The sequence below is a fragment of the Macrobrachium nipponense genome, chromosome 10 (assembly GCF_015104395.2).
Source record: "Macrobrachium nipponense isolate FS-2020 chromosome 10, ASM1510439v2, whole genome shotgun sequence".
NCBI classification, from domain to species: domain Eukaryota; kingdom Metazoa; phylum Arthropoda; class Malacostraca; order Decapoda; family Palaemonidae; genus Macrobrachium; species Macrobrachium nipponense.
The window spans coordinates 38571531-38588877 of NC_087204.1; the positions used below are offsets into that span (position 1 = coordinate 38571531).

General features: G+C 35.3%; 1 long non-coding RNA gene across 1 annotated transcript; it reads right to left on the reverse strand.

Annotated features, from left to right (window-relative positions):
- Positions 1-15523, reverse strand: LOC135223569 (uncharacterized). The gene is made up of 4 exons (XR_010316530.1): positions 15440-15523; positions 8706-9525; positions 4877-7786; positions 1-3743 (listed from the first exon to the last, which is right to left on the reverse strand). It is a non-coding gene; the product is annotated as an uncharacterized LOC135223569 (long non-coding RNA).
- Between the last annotated feature and the right edge of the window lie 1824 nt (positions 15524-17347).

A 17347-nucleotide genomic window follows, 5' to 3' on the forward strand; every position in this document is an offset into this window, starting at 1 on the left:
CTACAAAGTGTCTACGTCGCAGCTTTAACAGGATACTGAAGAAATGTTCCCGAATGTGCAGTGTGTGATTTCATGTTCGTAAAGAAGGAAAGTTCATGCTTCGTCAAGTAAAGAAAGAAGTCTAGTCAGAATGGAAGACTGAGAGGAAGTAGATGAATAATGTCCTATATATTATTTAGGTAAATTTGCGAAAATATCCCATTTCTATACTTATAGCCTTCCAAAATAAAATATTGGCACTTGAGATTCCTGCGAAAGGAAAATTTGTATAACTGAGTCTACAAGACATGTATACAAAGGAGACGCTAAGTGAAGGCTACTTCATGAGAACTGAGCAGAATGCTGAAATACAGAAGTCCTTTCACAGTAAAATCAATATAGTTTGGTATTACAGTAATTTTTCCCATTGTTCAAATTTAAGTTAGATTTTTAACAATAAACACTAACCTGAACTTTGATGTTATCAAATTATATAAATTCAATGGGAATTGTACGAAACAAGTTAATATAAAAAATCTCCATATGTCAAGACACTGTAGCACTTGTGATTCTAGATTTTACAAAACCAATAACTCACAAAATAAAAAAGAAAAAACGTGAATTTCTCACACAATTTACGTTAAGAAATCCAAAAGCATCTAAGAAATACATTATTAAAATGGAACTACATACATTGTCCTAATTAAGTTAGTTCCTAAGCTAAGACAAAACTATCCTGTTAAAATTTATTTCTGAGGATTATTCTTAAGGATAAGGATGCACACAATAAAAATCTGACTATAGAAAATCTTCTCCCTTACTTCCCGTTCAAGTCCCCGAGATGCATAGCCTAGTACTCGTATTGCATCAATCATGGTTTGTTTGCTAGGCTAAAAAATATGTTAGTTAACCGACTGATTTCGCCTGTAATTTGGGTGTGGGAAACATAAGAGATTATTTTCAAGAAGGTTATACGTTTAGTTTTTAAGATATGGCTTCCAGATTTTTTCAGGGAAGGTCTGGTACTTGGTTACAGTTCAGGGATATTCCTTACTTCCCATCCCTTTAGTCTTTCACTTTGATGTTTAACTTCTTTAACCTAACCTTACCCGTTTACCACTTTCATGGAAAATCAACTCTTTGTTAGAAGCTTGAAAGATATATGTATGAATAACTCGTCTCACAAGACAGAATAAAAACAGTTGTTAATTAAATAGCAACGTTCCTTCTAGCTAAGTAGTCCACTGAGAAAGAAATTTTCCTTCTGTAATAGAAGTCTGGGAAATACTTAGTGCTTCAGTGAAAATGTTATTGACTGGTTCTTATGAAGATTTTACTTTTACAGATGTTTATGTTTCAATTGAACATTAAGCTCCTCTATTAACTGAAAATGGTTATTTATTCGCATACCAGAAATATCCTTGTTAAAGTCCCCTTCAAAGGGGACACTTTCGAGTTTACTTACTCTTTTACCTAAAACACCATTATTTTTAATACCTAACCTCATTTAAAGTGACCAATTCAGTTTGTAAGCACATGATAATTTACCTCGAGTAATTTTCAGAAAAAACAAAATTAGTACTGACCAAATCATTTACCTAAAATATCATTGTTAATAGTTCCGAATTCCCTTTCAAAGTAATGCTTTGAATTTGAGTTTACTTATTAAATAATTTACTTGCAATACATATGGCAACTAAGCCAAACTGCCCTAGGAGTAACGCTTCAGTTTGTACCCTTCCTGTGCTAGCAGTGTCTTGAAATATCCAGATATTATGATGATAATGCCCTTGATAAGATAATCTCCAGTACATACAGTATTGAACTTTTCATTGGTTTAATGTTAGGCAAGATGCATTATTTTCATGGCAAGTTTTGTACAAAACTCAAACAGTATAGTTTAATCTCTTAAATATAATAAGTTATCCATCTGTCATCAAATCAGAGATGAAACTAATAAAATATACCCTGTTTTTACAGTGCAAACGTGTAAATGCTTCAGGCTACGACAACTCTCTTGTATTGCACAAAGCCTTTCAGTAAACTTATTTTTAAATTATGAGTTAACAGGGTTTAACATAACATTACAATAAAGCAAGACTTCGAAAGAATTACAAAACTTTGATATAAATCAAAGCCACAAACAATGGAGAAATATTTAAGCTTGATTTAAAGTTCCTACTGTGATGGAAGCAAGTTGGAAAATATATATGAGACTTATCGAGATAAAATATCAGAAGTGATTTGTCCTTTTGCCGAAAATGACACCTGTTCTATAAAGGTTACGACATCACAGATTTTATTCCAGGCAACTATTCCTAACTATGCTAACCACCACGAAGATATTGCCTAAAAGCAATTCTAACTGATAGACTTTTTGCTATGGTCATGAATGAACTTCAGGATATTGACTGACAGTAATGATACCTACTATCTTAATCTCACTAAGGTAATTGATAGCTGCAAACAGTGATTTGAAATTAAAGAAAAAAATGCATTGTAAAACAACTGTATTTAACTCGTTTGATATTTAAGTAAAAACAGAGAGAGAGAGAGAGAGAGAGAGAGAGAGAGAGAGAGAGAGAGAGAGAGAGAGAGAGAGAGAGAGAGAGAGAGAGAGAGAAAGGTTTAATCAATGAATCTTGCGTAAATAAAAATGTATCCTGAAGTATGACAGATAGCTAATATAATCAAGGAAATTACCTATGTATCCGGATATACTAAGCTCTTTGTATCTGTTATCAAACTGATACTAGATTCATGAAAAAACAGGTAAAACAAAATATATCTGGGGACATACGGAACTACTTGACAGCTAATATTCGACTGATGCGAAAATTTAAAAGGAAAAACTTATATAATCTGAAAAATATCGAGCCAATAGCCAATGTTAAAATGTTGAGAATTAAAAATGTACACAAGTACTTGACATAAACTTATGAATCTTATGTAAAAATGTTATGTATACCGAAGTATTGCAAAGTATCCCATAGCTATTATTGAACTGATAAGAAAATTAATTGAGCAGTATATATCAAGAAACACTGAGCTACTTAATTAATGATAGAGGAAATCAGAGAGGAAAATAAAGTATATTCCGCAACATATCCAGCTAGCTGACCGTTGATATTAAATTGATAAGAAACCATAACAAGAAAACTACTATCCTGTAGGTTGGTCGGTTCTGAACTCACAAAGACTAAATTAATGCTTAGGTAATACTTAAGGGATGTGAATTTCAAGCATAAAAATGTTCGTGTCTCTTGAATGATACTGAACTACCCGATGGCCAATACCAGATTAATGAGATAAATGTGGTAGATATATATCCTAAAATATTAAACTAGTAGCAGGTTCAAGTGATAAACTATATAAAGTCCTGAATCACAGTGAACTGCATTATTTGATACAGATTTCTAAGTTCCTACAGAACACAAAAATTACAAGCAGTAAGATGAACTCTTACTAAACTTCGGGTCAACAGCCTGTAATGACTTTGATAAAACACTTGTGCAATACTGTAAATTTAACCCTAATCTAGTTCTAATAGTCAAGAGAGGTTAAGATTGCAATCTCTCTATGAAAGTGTGACACTTCTCAACATATATGTTAATAAGGTCAAAGTTTTCTACATTTTGCCAGTTTGTTCAATTTTGGTCAGGTAAAACTGTAGTCGCCTCTTGAAGTTAGTTGTAGAATTCCAAGGTGAGGCTTGAGTCTATTTCTGCTTGTCTCACTGGTGCTTGAAAACTGCAGACACTTTCCTGAAGAGATCAAAAAGAAATTAATGACTTCACGTCACGCTGAGATCTTTCGTCTCAGAAGGTATTAAGATAAAAGATAAAAGTTATAACCGGGACGAAAGCATACTACAGGTGGAGCAATTTTGCTGACAGGGTCACAGAGGGGACAGTGTAATTCTAGAGCTGCGTGAACGTCTATATCCTTTTATCAAGGACATCTTAATGAAATGAAATCTTATTTGGTCAGTGGAGCTTTTAAAATTGTGACCCGCTCTGTTCTCCTGTGCTCCCAGGCTAACGGGGGAACATTGAATCAAATACTACAGAAATCTTAGTATTCTGCAATTTATAACTCAAACTCTTGAGCCAAGTCTTCCCAGTACATTAGGTTGAAAGAAAAGTGTACAAACTTTCATTTGATACCATCATTTCCTTGAAACTCCCCTATGAAGTATCAATATTTCTTATATATATATATATATCTCATTTTTAAAAGCGTGTAGATCAACTAAATGGATTATTGAAGTTATACAAAATAGCACAGGGTGGTTCAAGTACCATAGGCCATCCTTTTCTTAGATTCTATGACTTAGGCTATGACTTAGTTCATATTTACCTAAACTTTCCAGATGTCATCCGAGTTCTCTGTGTTTACTTTAATTAAGAAATTTTCTGCAATTGAATTTTTCTTTTTCATAAACTGTCTTCATTAAAATGAAATGCAATGAAGCATTCCAATATTTTTGGAGCTTTGGATTATCAGAAATTAAATGGTTATGTACAGGAGAGCAGGCCCCTTAGAAGGGAAAACATTGCATTCCCAATACAAAAAACAGCTTGCACCTACATCTGGGAATTCCCAAACACTTCATGCATGAAACAACCCTCCACTTTAGCAACTAATGTACAACTGGAACAGTCCAACACACAGGATCAAATTTCTTTCGAAGTTTTTCATTTCAGCTTTTCAGAAATTCACTGAACAAGATTATTTGTGCTGTGCAGAAAATATCATTTTTCAAGACTTGATTCGTTTGGTACTAGCACTCAGGCCTACTCTGGTTTCCTAATTTTCTACTCTAGTATGCATATTCTAAAAGGTTCCCTAAAAAGCTATAACAGACTATCATAGTACTAAATACTTCTAGACTTACCCAAGATCATCCAGGTTTTGATGGAATATACTCCTGAGATGTGGTTTCTCCTTCTTTGTTTAATGGAGGCCCTCCATTTGGCTTGTCAAGCAGGTCCCTTCACCAGTGTTCATGTACTATTGTCTTGAAAAACTAAAACACCATTGTCACAAAACTTATGTCCATATTTTCATATCTCCTAAGATATTGCAGAAATTACTGAATAGTCTGTGGCTCCTATTCAAACATTGATTTTTAAATATCTGCATTGTAACCTGGTTTCACTATTCCTCATTCCTCCGTGATCCTATGCATAGACATACTTTAAAGCAGATAATTAAAGATGGATTCATAAATATTTTTACAAATGTCCTTCTTCATAGCTTTCAGTTTCTTTGGGCGATTAAACACTCCAATACCACATCTGTTTTTTCTGTCCACTTATTTATGTTCTTGATTAAAAATGTTTCCATTGCTGCTATCTTATGGGCGTTTGGGATCTGCTCTCTTAATAGTTTAGTTCCCGCTGATGAAAGTTAAAAAGCTGTATTCTGATGGAAATCTGTTTCTGCAGTCTTATCTAATTCTGCATTTTGTCTTTCTGTGGCAAGTGATCACCGATATAAAATATTTTCAATTCCAATTGTATTCTCTTAACCGGAGGCCTTCTCAACTCTTTCTAAGATTCAAACTTTTGTATCATGTGTCTGTCATGGCCTAGGCACAAGCATTACAGTTTATCACACTCCATTCATGGGTAACGTATGGGTATAATTGGAGTTACTGGGGTTCAGGCCTGCTAATTATTTCCCTAGCGATTAGCCTAGCTAAAGAATTATGGCTTCCCAGCTCGAGTAATTTCTGAATACCACCCTATAACTTACTAATACACTGCACAGGGATGCAATAATTCTTATATCAGTGTTATCCTGTGCCGGGGTTCGACCCATAGGTGGTGAGAGCCATGCTAGCAGCTGTTGTCAGCCATGAATGGAAAGGTCAGACAAAGTCTTAATTCATTGCCCCAGGGCAATAACTAAGGGGCTGCAGCTTGGGTTGAACTCCCATACCACATTTTCATTTTCCTTTTTAACACTTGAATATATTTACAGGTAGCTGTTAAAATTTTTAATTTTTTATGTTCTTACTTAAAAAGTTTTCCATTGCTAGCATTCTATTAATTCAGGTGTTTGGAATCTGATCCCTTAATAGTTTAGTTCCCACTGTTTTTTAATAATAAAACTGTATTCTCATATAAACTTGCTTCTGTAGTCTTATCTAATTTTGTATTTTTTTCTGTGGCAAGTGATCACTGATATAAAACATTCCATTTTCAGTTATATTCTCTTAATCTGAGGCTTTTCCAACACTTGCTAGCATTCAAACTTATGTAGCCTAAGCACAAACATTGCAGTTTAGCATACTCCACTCATGGGCAACATGTGGTTAAATGGCCGGAGTAACTGGATACCAGACTTGTTCGATATTTCCCTAGCCATTAGCCTACCTGAAGAATAATGGCTTCCTAGCTCTTGTAATTACAGGATGCCATCCTGAATATTACTGATGCACTGCACTGGGATGTAACGCTTCCTATGTCAATTGTCCTATACAGGTGTACGTCACACAGGTGGTGAGAGCCATGCTAGCAGCCATTGTTTTCCATGAGTGGAGAGGGCATACAAGAGCTAATTTATTGCCCCAGGGGCAATACCTTAAGGGCTATAGAGAGTTGTTTGTGCTCTTTGAAGTGTTTGTTTATCAGTTAACACCCATGATTGCCCTTCTGCAGCGTGGGTTTAACTGGCTGAAAAAAGTCCATCTATAGCCAGTGGTCTAGATTCCCAGAAGCACTCTGCTTTCTGTGTTTAGGGTTCATTTGCCTTTGGGAAGAGTGACCAACCAATGTGAGACTATTGTCAGACGATTAAGTTGTGGGTTTCTGCTCGGTATACTTGAACATTATCTTGCCTTCACCACCTAGTGCCGTGAAAAGTTGCCTTACAGCAGCAGAACGGCCACATGCAAAATGCCAATACCCAGCCACTCCTTGTTATATTTCCTTTATTCAACAGTTGGAGAGGGTAGGTGCTTGGCAGGGGGATATGTACTCTGAAAATGACTGTTGAAGTCTTTGGCACTGTATGTGGCTACCAAGGAATGACTTGATTGTGGCTTGCCCAATAAGCCGAGTATAATCACATTATAGTTAAACCACATATCCTTTCTTGTGAAGTGGTGAAACCAGTGGCTGTTATTATGATCTCCATGGATACATAATACCTGGAGGATGCTTGACTTTGTAAGGTAGTCAAATGACTCATAAATGGAATAACAAGATTCCCAGTCACAGCGTTCCTAAATAATAGCAGCAAACCAAAAAGCTGGGAACAGACCTGCTCTGATAGCAGGTCTGTTCCCCAGACAAAGCCTCGCTAAGTTTGACTCTGATAGCTTCTCAACCTTCTGGTCCTGACCAGCCTAACCTTGGAAGAAGAAGGTCTGGCCTATGTTGGGAGTATGTGCCACACAGCAATCCTGGCTGAGGTAAGTTTCTGACTAGGGACGTTTACTTAGTATTGCAGCTTGTCATATCTTATTTCTGTTTTTCATTTGTGTGATTACAATGATAAATCTCCATGTCACCTTTCTTGATGTTTCTTGCTTATGATCTTCATTCTTATATTATAATTAAGATGTCTAGTGTCATAGCCTTTCATATTGTTGTTGTTTCCAGCGGTAGTAATTATGGTTGCAGTCTTCTCTTAATTTCATTCAACTCGTAGTGATTCTGTTGACTAAAATTCCACAGTAGTATTTCATCTCCCAGCTTCCTTATACACCATGAGCACATCCCTAATTGCTTATTTTATTGTATTTATTGATTTTTTTATTTTTTTAGTTCGCTCAGAATGTCATGTGACAAAGAACCTGCAAAAGAAAAAGTCTTTGTAGAGGGCAAAACTTGTTTAAATGTGAAATGTTCTGAACCTTCTATTGAATTCCCTTATGTACCTCTTGATAGTATGACGTGTAACATGAAATGTGTAGCACTGACTAAAGTGGGGAAAATTCCGGTAGAAATTTTATAGTTAAATCAATATAAAGAACAGTTGATAGCTAATGAACTCTCATTTCATACAAGAAATGGCAGCCTACCTTATCATTTGTAAGGGCTCAGCTTAATGCTATAAGTTCAGACCACCACCACCTTTTAACAACATTGCAATCTGTGCAAATTATTTGGTGCATACTAAATATGTCAGATGACGTCACACTTATCGAAAGGTTCAAACAGTTAAAGTTCTTAATAAAGTTACTATACTCTAATGCGCACTGACGGTACTAACCACCTACGATGAACAAGCAGTTGATTATTTCCAGATATAAGTTTATTATCCTATTTAGTACATTTTTATTTAGTACATTTTACATGAAGTTACTTTCACCAACCTCACTTTCACAGGCAGGCGTTGTAAACTAATCAGAGGCACAGGATAAACAACTATCTAAAATATACTTAGTACGACAAACCTGATATTCAATATGAAATCAGAATCGGGAGCTTGAATGGAATTGGGTTCATAAGACTTTTCCTGGCCCAGTAATTGCATTTCTAAATAAATGACGGTTCAGTCCTGTGTAAATTTATTGACATGTATATTAATATAAAATGTATATACAAAATCTTAAGCACCGCCAGTGTTTGTGGTCAAAATTCCTTAGTGCAAATATTTTGTTTCACACGCATCAAACTATGAGTCGTCGACAGATTTATTTGTTTTTATTTTTTTCATTTATTTATTTATGTTTTTTTTTTAAAGAATGTGTTGCCAGATGCGAAACTTACCAAGTTCAGCTGCCAATTCCTGCTCTGGCCTCGTCGAGATTGTCGAATAGCATTGCTGTACCTCAGGGTCAGTATAGATATTTTGGTGCTGAAAGTGATTCCTGGGTCCTCTTCCTGTCGTTTTGATTCAAACGTAAGTCGTTTCGTTACATCTACAAAGCCGGTTTGATACAACCCACTTCGTCTCAACACGAACAGTTTAAAACACTAAAACTAATGTCACTGAAGAAAGATTTTGTTTTTATTCAAGTTTAATGATCGTGCAACGCTTACACAAACAAAAGTTATCTTATACAACTAGATCGAAGTTTACACAATTTCGATTGAAAACTTTACTTGGGAATTTATCTGTTTTTTACCCTTAATCGTTTCGTGATTCTAATATGACAACGAAATCACCGTGTTTTGCTTACAAATCAAAATATCCAGGTTTTTATTTAATCATTTGTATTTATACTGATATTACGATGCTGATTCACACAAAATAAGTGCTAGAAAACAAGCTTAATCCGAATGGTTCCAAAAAATTTACTGCCTAGAGAGTTGAATCCAGAATTGAATGATGTGCCAACACTGATTATTTCAACACATTTGTAATAATAGAACACGTAAGGGATTGCATTTACTGATTTATTGAATGCTGTATAATACGGGATTTAGCGCCATTAATAATATCTAATACCTTTTTTTGTCTTTGTTTTACACAGTAACAGACTTGATTTATCTATCGAAAGAGAGTGAGTGTTATCAAATCGTCATCACTGATGTATTGAAACCACTTTGAATCGATAGGGCTGTAGCTCTTGGAGTGAAATCTTGTCTGGAAAAAAATTATCTACATTATTAAAAAAAAGGCTTTGCTATAGATGAATGTAAATGAATATGTCTCCAGTTTACAGAGAAAGTGGTCTTAATACACAACACCCAGTGAATGTAGTTTGATGTACTGCTGTAAAGAACTGGGCTGGTATTTGCAATCACTTCAGCACTCGTCGTAAATTGCTCTTCCATAATAAGTTAACGTTTTCGTGCCACCAAGCAGGAAAAGTAGGAAAAATGGCAATATTCCAATGGTTCCAAGCCAAATGACAATAACTATTTCTACCAATCATCTTTGCCAATTTCTGCTGCTGGAAACGATCTTCATTGTCCAAAGATTCAGAATTGGTGCACACGGGCAAATATCAACAGAATGGTAGGCAATGGGTAATTTCCTTTATCAAATTTAGCAGCTTTCATTCATTTCACATCGCAGTACCGCAGATACTTGTTGTTAACATGACTTCCAATCTTTCTATTTTTAATACTTACTATGCACCAACTCAGCCAATGCGAGACGAAATACAATTCAAAAACTAAATACTTTTGTTACCCGGAAGCACCAACGAGGTGAATAACACCCAATTAAGCTGATTTTTTCGAAAGCTTCAAAGGATTTCGTCCACTGACTCGAATACATCCACTTCGTCTCGACCTGAACAGGTGATTAACATCTGTGGGCAACCAGCAATACCGGTTACCTATCAAGTAACTTATTTGCCAGGTGGACTTCCGTTCATTAAAGGCAGATATTTCTTTTTAGTATACGGACGAATAACATGTAATTGAAAAACATATTATATGGATATATATCGTCCCCAGAACAATGTTGCAGATGTCGACAGACCGACATGAAAGAGAGAGAGAGAGAGAGAGAGAGAGAGAGAGAGAGAGAGAGAGAGAGAGAGAGAGAGAGACTTAAGTAATATGAATCCTAACCTAATCTCCGCTAGAATGGAGGGAATCGCGGATTTTTTCGTCAAATTTCTGGCTAATGAGATAACAGGTGGGAATATTCGGCTGACGCTTCGGGCTGTCCAACGAGGTTGCGGACGGCTAACTTTCGATTAAATTGCAAAGATGTTCCTTCTTGTCTGATAAATGATACAGAATTGTACGAATGCTAAAATGAAGGTGGTTAACGTGCGTGCGCGCGGCCGTTCAAATTTCCCCACACCTATCACCTGGCATTCATGGGTCCTATCTAATGAGAATTATGCTAAAACCAACAATTTGTGTCTTTTGGTAATTCTATACAATAGCTCCGCCACTCATAATTTTGATATTTTTTTTCTGATGAATTACTTAGTGCTTTATCTAAAGCTGACCTTTTTTTTTTTTTTTTTTGAGGAGGAACAGTAATTTTACCCTATTTGTTAACCTTTCCAATCTTTGGGGACCTCCAGTGGGAAACAGGGGTTTTTGGGTGGGGAATGAATTAAAGAATCCGTTTTAACATTATGAATAATGGCACATGTAGAATTAGCAATAAACAAGGCCACCAGCTAACCTAAACAAACCACCTAACCTAACCTAGTAGCCGTATCCTTACCTAGCGTTGGGGGGGTGGGGGGGGGGGGGAAATGGCATCCCCCCCCCCCACTGAAACCCCACCCTTACACAGCCATATTAAATTTAAGACAGCCTAAAACCCTTTGTGTACTTACTTAGGTTGGAGGGTAAAGGTGAGCTGCCATCTTTAAGAATGCATGGAGCCTATGATCCAATACTTTAAAATGCAATTTAAAATAGACAAGAGCCAGTATCCAAAAAACTGATCCTTTCGACGACCGTATTTAGGCAACAGATTCTTCAAATCCAGCCACCGCCTGGCAATATTATTAGTATGAGCTCCAGTGTGCGGGTCCACAAAGTTCAAGGAGTGGTTGACTTTTAAATGAAGAAATCTCTCCTCATTTAGGCAATCGTATGCGTTCCAACAGTCGATAATGATGGTAGTGCCGGGCTCTATATAATCACTTTCACTTATAATAACACCGTGATCTTGGCTGTTCTTTATTATTCTTTCAATGTTACCACAATAATGCAAAAAAAAATATATAATTTAAATAACAATCGAGACAAGAACTTGGGAGAAAATCCACAGAAATTTATGTCAAAGTAGATAGTAAATGAGAAACCGCACCAGAAGTTGAAGGGTTCACACGCTTCCATGGCTCTCAAAAGACTGAAAAATTAGCGGTGGAAATTGTGTGAAAAGTGTCGAAAAGTGTTGGTTTCCTAGTAAAACTGTCACCTGATTGGGTATTCAAGTCACGTGATTCTAGTTTTGTTAAAATGCCAAAGACAATACACGAAAAATGGGAAGCTCAAGCCACACCCGCATCGGCCGCATACAATTTAGTACCTGGCATGAAATGATGATGGCGGTAGCATTGCACCTGCCTACATCGTCTGTTTGTTTACTTTTTCACAAAGCGGGGCATTCAATTTCAATCATGAGTGGGTGTAGCCATCATCACCCGTGTGTGGTTTGCAATAGGACGAAAAATGATTTTCCCCATCTGATTTTTCATGTTTTTCCTCAGAATAAAGAAAGGTAATAAAATCATTACATCTGTTACAAAGTACATGATGACTTTTAGAGAAAATGAAGAAATAAAATAGACCAAAGCAAAATTGAATGTCGGTGCAGTGTTATTCCGAAATAAATATTGGAAAATATTTACGATACGGTGGACGCCTCTAAGCGGAAAGAAAATATATTTATATGTTATTTTCGACTAGAAAAAAATATTTGCCATTTGAAACCACAACAACCAACCTAACCTTCCTGGTAGTGTACATCAGTAGCCTAATCATGTCAACAGTAAACCTAACAATATCAGCAGTACCATAACCATGAAACATTTTACCTAACCATGTCAACAGTAATTTGCAATGGAAATGAAGCTATCTTGCAAAACATATCAAAATCAACTAGAAAAAATATATTTTCTTGTAATTTAGAGGCGTCAATTGTATTTCAAATAAATACCTTAAAGTTATATTTGCATATCTTGAAAATCTTTAGAAATATGAAATAAACATACCAATTCCTATCACTGTCATACAATTCGTGAATATTGGGTCTCCATGCCTTTTCCAGATAGGCTACTCACAGCAACTTTGATATACTGTATATATACTGTAGTTATGTTATGATCTCAGCAGCTTACCCTTGGGATATAGTTATAAATGTTTACCTTGCTTTTTCATTAATAAGCAACTATTTAGCAAACCAAAGTTGTTTCATCAGGAAGGATGGATCTTGTGGGAGCATTCATATGGGAGAGCATAAGTAGGTTAGTTAAGTTAGTGTGTTTTACTTTAATTTCAAGTTCACTAACCTTTTAATCTATGATTGAATTTTCCTATATGTATGGATAAAAGTATTCAAAATAAAAAAAAAAATTACATGCAAACCAGCATATCTGCTCCCACAAGATCCATTCTTACCGTTTCATCTATTTTTCTGCAATATATGCTCGTAATTGTTCAATTTTTAAAATGAAATCTTGTAATTGGTACCAACACCCCACATAGTATTCCAAAGTAAATTTACCATTTGGCAGCAAATGTACGCAGTAATACAGTAGTAATAAATTGGCAAAACAAGTTGTGAAACCTATGATATTTGTTTGTACTGTACATGATGCAAAAAGAAACATGGTTCAAGTCAATTTGAATAATTTTCAAATTTTTTTAGGAATGTGCATGCTTCTTGCAGAAATGGCATTTTACTAGAAAATACCAGGCAGAAGTGTTGGTTACATTACCTTCATAAAAGGGTGCCAATTGAATATGCATTTTTGAGAACTCCCACAATTGGGCTATGAGATTTGAATAAATTGTTATAAATAGGTTTGTTTCCTATTTGATTTGTGATTTCAATTTTCATTTGCTTTTTATGAAAATTAAGTTAAACCTAGATTTTTGCCTATACAATATTCCGTAAAATACAGCATTGCATTTGTTATAAAAGGGTACCTTACTTTTACTACTTTGTTGTTGTACTTTTCTTAGTTTTATTAACAAATATTGCTTAACTTTTGCCTAATCAGCATTCAAGTTAAGTCTGCTTTTTCATTTTGATTTCATATTATTGGTTTTGATTATTCCATGCTTTGTTTGCCATTTAAATTCTGATATATGCATGTTTTGTTTGCATGACTTGTATGACTATTCCATGACTATTCTTGTATGACTATTCTTTGCAAGAACATTTGTGTACAGTCGCTTAGGTAGTACAGTATACAATCATAAGCACAAGCCCAAAAAAAGGAAAATAATTACTGTATACTATATTCGTGAAATAATAAGATAATATGAGAATAAGTTTGTTTCATTCTAACTGCCCTCTCAATTTTAGGTAAAGATACTTAGCAATTAATGTTAACTGCCCTCTCAATTTTAGATAAAGATACCTAGCAATTAATGTTGCATTAACTGAAGGATTTTATTTAATGATTCAAAAATGCCTAATATATAAGTCAAAAGCTATGATAGAACCCTATAATCATGTTAACAAGCAATATTAATCGATTTAGTATTCAATAAGAATAAATTTTAACATTTAAAAAAGCCGCGCTACGCCACAGTCGAGTTTTAGTTGAGGGCATGATCAATAGATGGTGCGCATTCTGACGGGTTGGATGATGTTTTTTTTAATGGTATTAATAGTCAGTTTCCCATCTTTCATGTATTGTCTTTGTTAAAATGCTAGTCCCAAGTAAAATCTGGATAATCATTATAGGTTAAAGGCTATGACGTTTGGGTGACGTCTTGCTACGTAGAATACAGTCGATGATGTAATAATGACATAATCTATGTTTTTAACATACAAACGAACAAACGAGAGTTCAGTCTGAAGAGGAATTTGATAGAGTTATGAAGTCGAGGGACTTAGTTTTTTTTTAGGTGGGTCAAATTTAATTTTGATTTTTAAACCACATCTAGACCTAGCGCCGCTTAGAATTATATATCAAACGAAACCTTGGACTTCCCTCTTTTTAGTGAAAGTACTTAAATTTGATAACTTGCTGGCGAAGCTATTGTATAGAATTACCATAAACTGTCTAGAGCATGCATTTATAGCCATACATGATTTGAGAAATAACTGGGTTTCACTATAATCCGTCATTTACCATTCAGTGAGCAAGCAATTTACCTGCGATGGCGACTATTCCCTAATTAAAACAGTGTGTTGCAGATTCGTGAGGATTATTCAGCAGGTGCTCAACGAAGTCTTAAATTATAGAGGAACTGGGGAATTAAGTAACGAGTTCGTGATGTTGCTTCAGCAAGTACTTGTCCGTTGATTACCAATGTTGCTCAAATTGGGAAACAGTAAATAATCCATAATTTTCCAAGGATTATAAGACACCGATGGCGACATTTCGGGGCCATAGCCTCTCCATTCTAGTTAACCGAATTCCTTCTCTGGAATTTGATTTCACTCCGAGGCAGTTTTAAACCGCACCTATTATACTTTTTAATTTTGTGATTTGGACAGCGAAAATTCAAAATAGTTGGCTCTTGACCACATTACCCGAGAGCGAGAAAAGACTGTGAAGGTCCAGTGAGTTGGTTCAAAGAACCCTGAAGTCAACAACAGGCTTCTTAATCCATTCAGCAAATTTGTTCACTTACGATAAAACTTCTTCAATGGACCATAAGCCACAAATACGTTCCAGAGCCTCAGAATTTGCACAGAAATTTGGAAATTCAGTTTTTTAAAAAGTACACAGTGGCCATTCAACTTCCAAAGACCTTACAGTGTATGAAGATTCCGTGACCACTGTGCTTCTCTCAATAGCATTTTTTTTTTTACATTACCAGTGGTTATTCAAACCTATGAACTTACGAACACAAGCACACCCCCAAGAATATAAGAAAAACCAGCTTATTCTTACCAGAGTCATTTGCTACATTTCGAAATGTCTTGTTTACAAAAACACCTTTTCACCTCCGTGTTTAGAACAACACTGAGCTATTCGACGTCAGAATAGTTATTGCTTTAGCCAATCAAAGGCCTCCACAACAAATGTTTCTTCACCCTCTTTCATTGGCTGAAAGCTTTGGCTTTTGGCAAAGGGCCTTCGTAAACGATTCCCCATTGGGTGGCGGGAGGAGACCCAATTTCCAGAAGATATTTCTCTATGAGATTATTTTCTTCCGGTCTCTTATACACAAATAATGTAAGTGTATGTGTTTTAATACTTGAATCATCTAATAAAGTACGATATGGAAATGCAAGAAGAGGCAGAAGAAGAGGTGGAGGAAGAAGAGCCAGAAGAAGAATTGAAATTACCAGTGGTACATCCCTGGCTCTCGTAAACACCTTGAATATTGAGCAATTATTGTTTATTAAAAAACAGATTTTTTACATTTCTGTAAAGAGTTCTTATAACATGGTTTTGTTAGATTTTTGTATTATTCTAGTGTATTCTGCATTTCCAGAATTAACTTACCTGTGTCTGGAAATCTTTCCTCAGATGCAGCAGTTTTTATAATTCTTGAAATACAGTGATCAGGTTCGTTTAGTATATGATTCAAAGAAGCAGAATTTATGTTTCTGGAATGAATAACTTCACTGATTACTATGAATGATTCAGTTCAGTCCATTGTGAGTAATCAGGTCTAATTCATGTACTTAGATTTTTATTAAGTTATCTTAATATCTGATTTTTGCATAGTAATTTTATCTGTGGGAAAGACTTTACGCAAGTACAGAATATGACTGCATTACAAAAAGTCTAAGATGCTGTCTCAAATTCGAAACTCCAGTTTATATTCCTTCCACTACCCTTATATTCATCAGAAACAAAAGTCACAGAATTTGCAATGCACTGAATTTCTTACCTTTTGGTTCTCTTATGTGATTTAAACAAACGAAAGTATGAATAGATTTCAAGCAGGTGAATACTTTCACGTACTTCTTAGAAAACTAAGTTCCTCTTTTTCAAATTTGAAGTAAAATAATTATTTTGATCCTCTAATATACTTCTGTCACTTCGAAGATGGACGAACTCGAAATTAACTTTGAATATATTGTAGAAGGTATATTTAATGAAAAGTGCTATGTATATGATGTTTAATTGAATTGAATTCATGAATATAAATAATCGGTTATTTTTTATTTCCTGTATGAAAACTGACTACATAAATCGTATATATTTTGTAATTGTGGAAGATTACAAGTCAAATAAGTTAATTTCTTGTCTTTAACTAAATGCTTAAACATGTTACCATGAAATCTTCTTTCGTAGATAAACAACAACGGGAACATCGAATACAGTACAATGGCTATAATTAAACACAAATCTTAATTTTGGGAAACGACCTTTCTGAAGATCAATCATTTACCGTAGAAAGCTCACTGACGGAGAGAAGAATTGCCCCGATTTCACGTCGTCATCATAAAATCATTTCATCTCTGTTAGAGATTTTCGTTGGTATTGTCTAGTTTCAAAGTGCCAGGTGACCGTAATCTCAGTTTAGTACAATTGCTGTTATCACTGTTAATAAAATAATCTCTATTCACACGAAAAAAGTCCACAGGGGCCACTGACTTGATAATTCAATCTTCCAAAGACTTAAAGTCTATCACAGCCTTAAGAGGTGAGATCGTTATTCGATGGTGATTCCGGCTGCTCTCTGTTATTTCTTCTAGTTTCTCAGTCCTTCAGGTCTCCGAGCGCCTTTCTCGCACATTTGCCATCTAGATAACCTAGACTTCTTCTAGTTTCTCAGCCCTACCCCCGGGCGATCCTCAGGAGTTCAATGACGTGGGGTGGAGTTGGGTGGGGGTGGACGGGAAG